Raw genomic sequence first — 6,651 nt, 5'->3', positions numbered from 1 at the left:
GAGACAGTAGCCTGTTTCCGAGCACTCCAGGCAATCAGGTTAGAGCCAAAGAAGACAGCATAACCCCCCGTGGATCGCCTGTCATCCGGATTGCCAGCCCAGTCTGCATCAGAATATGCTGAAAGACAACCAGAGTCAGACGGCCGAATATGCAAACCATGAGCCACCGTGAAACGAATATAGCGCAAAATCCGCTTAACAGCAGACCAATGAGTGTCACGGGGTGACTGCAGATACTGGCAGACTCGGTTAACAGCATAGGAAATGTCTGGTCGCGTGATCGTCAAGTACTGGAGCCCACCAACAATACTCCGGTACTCGGTCGCATCAGAAGAAGAAAGAAGCACACCATCAACAGCATTGAGCTTATCAGTGGTAGACATGGGTGTAGTCGTCGGTTTGCACTTAAGCATCCCAGCTCGCTGCAACAAATCCAGAGAGTACTTCTTCTGCGTCATAACAAGGCCAGCAGCACGAGAAGTAACCTCCACACCAAGAAAGTAATGAAGCTTCCCAAGGTCCTTGACCGCAAAATCAGCACCAAGTGAGCGAACAAGCGCAGTAGCAGCCGACTGAGAGGAGCTGACCAAAATGATATCATCTACATAGACCAACAAGTACATAGTAACCTCAGGCCTTTGAAGAAGAAACAATGAGGAGTCAGCAGTTGATGATGCAAAACCATGAGCACGAAGAGCCATTGCAAGACGAGCATGCCAAGCACGAGGAGCCTGCTTCAGACCATAAATTGCCTTGGACAGACGACAGAGATGATCAGGGCGATCCGGATCAGAGAAACCCGGAGGCTGGCGCATGTAAACCTCCTCCGCCAAGACACCATGAAGAAAAGCATTTTGAACATCAAGCTGACGAAGAAACCAACCTCGAGTAACAGCCAGAGAGAGAAGAAGTCTGATGGTAGTAGGCTTGACCACTGGACTGAAGGTGTCTTCATAGTCAAGTCCAAAACGCTGTCGAAAACCACGAGCAACCAGACGAGCCTTATAGCGCTCAATGGACCCATCAGAATGCCTCTTCACTTTGAAAACCCATTTGGAATCAATGACATTTACCCGTGATTGTGGAGGAACAAGAGTCCATGTCTGATTGCGAAGAAGCGCTTGATACTCCTGCTCCATGGCCTCTCTCCAATGAGGAATGCGCATAGCAGCTTGATACGTGCGTGGCTCAGAGGATGGATCTGCGAGAGCAGCAGACATGCACGCCGCTAACCAAGCAACTGTGCCATCGTGACGTTGCTTAGGCTGAAAAATGCCACTCCGACTGCGCGTATGTGGACGTAGAGCAGCAGCAGGAGCCGGCGGAGGCGAAGGTGACGGAGACGTGACGGTCGCCGGAGATGCAGGAATCACCTCAGGCGAGCTCGGGACAGACGACTCCGGGCTGCATGGCGAAGACTGGCCCGACGACAGGGGCTCAGAGGCCATGGGCGAACCGAGGGTGGGCGAGGCCAGCTCCGGTGACACCGGCCCAGACGGCCTTGGCGAGGCGAGAGCAGGCGAGGCCGGCCCTGGTGAGAAGGGCCCAGACACCCTGGGCGAGGCAGGGGCGGGCGAGGCCAGGCCTGGTGATGACTGCCCCGACGCCCTGGGCGAGACGGGGACCGAGGAGGCCGGCCCAGTCGGCGGGGTTGCAGGGCGCGACGATGGCGAAGGCAGCCCAGAAGCCAGAGGCGACCGGGCCAGGACGTCGATCGGCCGTGCATGAGCACGGAAACCGAGGCCATGCAGGGGCGCCATGTGCTCCTCATGCACAACAGAAGGTGCCGAGGATGAAGGCGATGGCGACGAAGAGGAAGATGGCGCTTCCAGAATCTCCAAACGAGCCCCACGACCAGTGCCTGCACCATGGTTAGGCAACAATAGAGGAGAATATGCAACATCATCAAATTGGTCAGAAGCAACAGAGGATGAATGCATGACAGGTGGCTCGGTAGTGGACACAGGGAGTTTGGCAAAGGGAAAAACATGCTCATCAAACACAACATCCCGAGAGATGTAGACACGATTAGTGGGAACATGAAGACATTTGTATCCTTTATGAAGAGAGCTATAACCAAGAAAAACACACTTCTTGGAACGAAACTCGAGCTTACGCTTGTTATATGGACGGAGATGGGGCCAGCAAGCACACCCAAACACCTTGAGAAAGGTGTAGTCCGGTTGTTCATTAAGGAGAACTTCAATGGGAGTCTTCATATTCAAAACACGAGTGGGAGTACGATTGATGAGAAAACATGCAGTGGTGAAAGCATCACTCCAAAAACGAAACGGAACAGATGCATGGGCCAAAAGAGTCAGACCAGCTTCAACAATGTGACGATGCTTACGTTCTACTGAACCATTCTGCTGATGTGTATGTGGACATGCTAAACGGTGAGTGATCCCAAGCGACTGAAAGAAGGAGTTGAGGTTGCGATACTCGCCACCCCAGTCCGACTGAACATGAACAATTTTGTGCTTGAGAAGGCGTTCAACATGTTTTTGGAACTGAACAAAAATGTCAAACACATCAGATTTACGTTTGATAAGATAAAGCCAGGTAAAGCGGCTGTAAGCATCAACAAAACTGATATAATAATTATGACCACTAACAGAAGTCTGAGCAGGACCCCATACATCTGAAAACACAAGTTCTAAAGGATGTTTCACCTCACGACTGGACTCCGAAAAAGGAAGTTGATGACTCTTCCCCTGCTGACAAGCATCACACACTGCTACATCTTTATTACTAGACACACTAGGAAGCTCATGACGACGCAAAACATGCCGGACAATAGGTGTGGCCGGGTGACCAAGACGAGCATGCCACTGTGACGGAGATACCCGAACTCCACTGAAGACGCGAGCGACGCCAGGATGCTCCAGACGATAGAGACCTTGGCAGAGCCGCCCACTAAGAAGAATGTCCCTCGTGCCCCGATCCTTAATAAAAAGATCAAAAGGATGAAATTCACAAAGCACATTATTATCACGAGTGAGTTTAGGAACTGAAAGAAGATTACGTGTCACAGATGGAACTCGAAGAACATTGCGAAGTTGAAGACTCCTATTGGCATGTCTAGTGAGAAGTGATGCTTGACCAATATGAGAGATGTGCATACCTGCTCCATTGGCGGTGTGGATCTTGTCGGAGCCATGGTAGGGTTCACGAGTGTGAAGCTTCCCCATCTCACTGGTCAGGTGCTCTGTCGCCCCAGAGTCCATGTACCAGTGGGGATCAATGGAGTAGGACTGAGTGTGTCCCTGTGGCTTCTGCGGCGGCGGACGATCAGCCATGGCGACCTGACGAGCAAAGTTGCGTGTATCCTTCCCGTCATTGCCAAGACCAAGAAAACCCCGCTGGAAGCGCTTGTGACACTTCGAGGCCCAGTGCCCATCGCGACCACAAAGCTGGCACACACGTGGACCGCCAGCCCCTGGTAGCGTCGCAGTAGGAGGAGGGGCCGAGGCGGGTGGTGGTGACTGCCCCGAAGGAGCCCTGGATGAAGCAGAGGAGCGACCACCCTTGGTGGCGGCGTTTGCCGAGAGGGCGCCGTTGCCCCTGGATCGGCGCGTCTCGACTCGTTGCTCAGTAAGCAGGAGGCGTGAAAAGACCTCGTGTGCTGGCATGGGCGTGGAGTTGCCCCTCTCATTGATGATCTCGACTAGGGCGTCATACTCCTCATCAAGACCATTGACAATAAACGAGTTGAACCCGGAGTCGGTGAGGGGCTGTCCAATGGAGGCCAGCGTGTCGGCGAGACTCTTGACTTTGTTGTAGAACTCAGTGGCGGTGGAGTCAAGCTTCTGACACTCCCCAAGTTGGCGACGGAGCCCAGATACACGAGCCTGCGACTGTGCCGCAAACGAGCGCTCAAGAATAGTCCATGCCTCGTGGGACGTCTTGGCGAAGACAACAAGCCCAGCAACGGCCGGAGAGAGCGACCCCTGGATGGAGGAGAGGTTCGCCTGATCCTGCCCTGTCCAGACACGGTGAGCCAGATTATAGACCGGACCATGCACGCTGTCAACCAGCGCAGGAGGGCAAGGGAGAGAGCCGTCGACATAGCCAAGCAGGTAGTGACTCCCAAGAAGCGGAAGAACCTGCGCGCGCCAGAAGATGTAATTGTCCGACGACAACTTGATGGTGATGAGATGGCCGAAGTGAAACGGCGGCGGCGGCTGCGATCCCATCGAGGAGACTGGCTGAGGTGAGAACACCGTGGAGACAGTCGGAGGGGCAGCCGGCGCGGTGACAGAGGGCGCGATGGCCGCGGTTGACGCCGTGAAGCCTGCCAGCGCGACGTCCTCCGCCACCAGCGGCGCAGTGGCCGAGGGTGCGACAGCCGCGGTTGACGGGGCGGCGGTGGTGTGGGCCACAAGCGCCTGCCCGGGCGAAGTAGCAGCCAGCGGGAGCGCGAAGAGGGAGCCGACGCTCCGTGTCCCGATCGGCGCCTGAAGGGAGGCGGCATCCAGCGGCCTCGAGAGAAGTGCCGCGAGGGAGGCCGGCAGAAAACCGGTGGCGGTGGAGCCGGACACAGCGGCGGACGTCATAGCAGTCGGGCGACGGCGGCGGCGGGCGCGGCGGTGGCGGCGGCGGCGGCGGCGGTTTAGGGTTTTTAGGCGGAAGCGGACGTAACCTAGCGTGATACCATGTAAGACAATAGGCTTTGGGGGGAACCGGCACAACCCTTTAGGGGTGGCCTATCACATATATATATAATGAGGGTATACAACGTTACAATATACACATGTAAATACAGTCTAACTGTTCCCAACTAAATTAATTCTTGACTGCCTTACAAAAACACTCTATAAACCAGAGTCGAATTAAACAATGCATAGCAATGTATAAAAAAGGTCTCTTGGGCAAATTAGAAGTCTGTAGAAACTTATTTCGATCATGGCGATTGCCGCAGTTCGCTCTCAGAGGCATTGCGCTGAAGACCACTATTAGAGTATTGTAGTCTGGTGGTTGATAAGAGTGACATTAAAATATTACTACCAAGATATCACTTTGCTCACTTCCTCAGCGATCGGTCTGGCAAACTCTGAATTTCGCTGGAAGTTGCCAAATATCTCCAGCTAGCCCCAAAACCTCATAAAGCAGAATCATCCTAGATTGGTCGATTTCATCTCATATCTGCTGTGAAAATTCAAATCATATTGTGAATTAGGACGTTTATTGTCCCATCTATCAGTCATTTTGATAGCCGGACTTTAGGCATACATACCGAAGACAGAGTCCGCTGTAGCTTTGTCCCCATGCACTGCCTTGCGTAATGTAGCACGACGATCCCGCTGGATGCCCTTAAAAATAAGTTGTCATATGAATTTTTTTAGTATATATGCCCACTGATTTTGAAAGTGACGAAGATGGTTCTATCGGGCATGTGCTCGTACCTGTTGCAGACCCTGCTCCTTTGGTCTCCAGTGGTGAGCTTTGGGAACCAATTCTGCTACCCTTTGGTCTTCAGCGTCCAACCATCAAAGTATTCAGCTCCAGCAGCCCCCCCAAAATCCATCTCAACGACATACTGTATTTTTTCCTCCCCAAGAGAGGCGATCAAATCGTGAAGCTTCTTAACGCTGCACATCGAGTTGATCGCAGGCGCCTTTCCGTTGTGCTGGTTCTGATCTTCTTCGTCTGATTTTGACTCCGCAACGGCACCTCCAGCAGGGAAACCAATCCCCTCTTCTTCTTCTGATTCCGAGGATGCATCGTCGATCCGTCAGGTTGCACTCGAGCCCGAAGCGGGGATCCTGTACCCATCCATCCTGCGTCCAAACATGCCAGCGAAAAAAGAGTCATGTAATCAGAAGAAGAACATTCACCATTACAGATTCCGTAGTGCCTTTTTACACAGCTCGTTGCGCGGTGCAGTGGACAAAAAAACAATCTGGGTATCAATTTTCTTTCTATAAGGCCATGCGCGACTACAAGGTTAGAGATTATCGATGGATACGTAACGAACTTGCAAATCAACTGGTGAGATTAAGAAAGCGAATGCAAACATGATCCAGTTAGGAAATATAACGGGGCACTGCGCGCCACTGCATGGTAGCTCCTGCGGCTCGGACTGGAAACCTCCACTTGTTCTATCATACACTCCAGGGGGGAGGGTCGTACCTTTACATCTGCTGTGTGCCGCCGCCCTACGAACAAACGAAGTTCGTCGATCTTCAGCTGCTATATGGGCTTTGGTAGAACAACAAATGCTCAGCCCCGTATCCAAAGGAGTGGCCACACTTATCTTTAAGCCGCCCCATGAATGCGAGCATGGGTTGGCCTGCTCCGTCAGCTTGACAACGTACAAGGGAAAGCAGACAAAGAAAGCCCAGGAAACCTCTATCACGAGATATGTGATTTGCATTGACTTTCCCCAGTAGAAATCTTGTTTTTTCTGCCGACCCTGCTCCTTGGTTATTTTCACGGGTCTGGTCAACTTCTTGAACGGGCCTCCTGGACCAGCGAAAACCCCACGCCGCCTCCGTTTGTCTTGTTATGTTCATCTTTTGAGATCCGGCCACACACGTGAGGCCGTGTGTATTCATGCCCATGCCATAGCCATTTTACAGCAACTCTGCGCCCTACTACCCGCATCCTAGTCTAAGGCCAACTCCAACGCGCGACCCCAAACGGACGTCT

At 52.8% G+C, this 6,651-nt stretch overlaps 1 long non-coding RNA gene across 1 annotated transcript; it reads right to left on the bottom strand.

Moving 5' to 3' along the window:
• Nucleotides 1-4,725: 4,725 nt before the first annotated feature.
• LOC123090727 (uncharacterized) lies at nucleotides 4,726-6,275 on the bottom strand. The gene is made up of 4 exons (XR_006442556.1): nucleotides 6,133-6,275; nucleotides 5,406-5,780; nucleotides 5,237-5,312; nucleotides 4,726-5,148 (listed from the first exon to the last, which is right to left on the bottom strand). It is a non-coding gene; the product is annotated as an uncharacterized lncRNA (long non-coding RNA).
• Nucleotides 6,276-6,651: the final 376 nt, after the last annotated feature.

Source organism: Triticum aestivum, chromosome 1B (genome assembly GCF_018294505.1).
Source record: "Triticum aestivum cultivar Chinese Spring chromosome 1B, IWGSC CS RefSeq v2.1, whole genome shotgun sequence".
NCBI classification, from domain to species: Eukaryota; Viridiplantae; Streptophyta; class Magnoliopsida; order Poales; family Poaceae; genus Triticum; species Triticum aestivum.
This window is presented reverse-complemented; position numbering and strand designations above follow the sequence as displayed.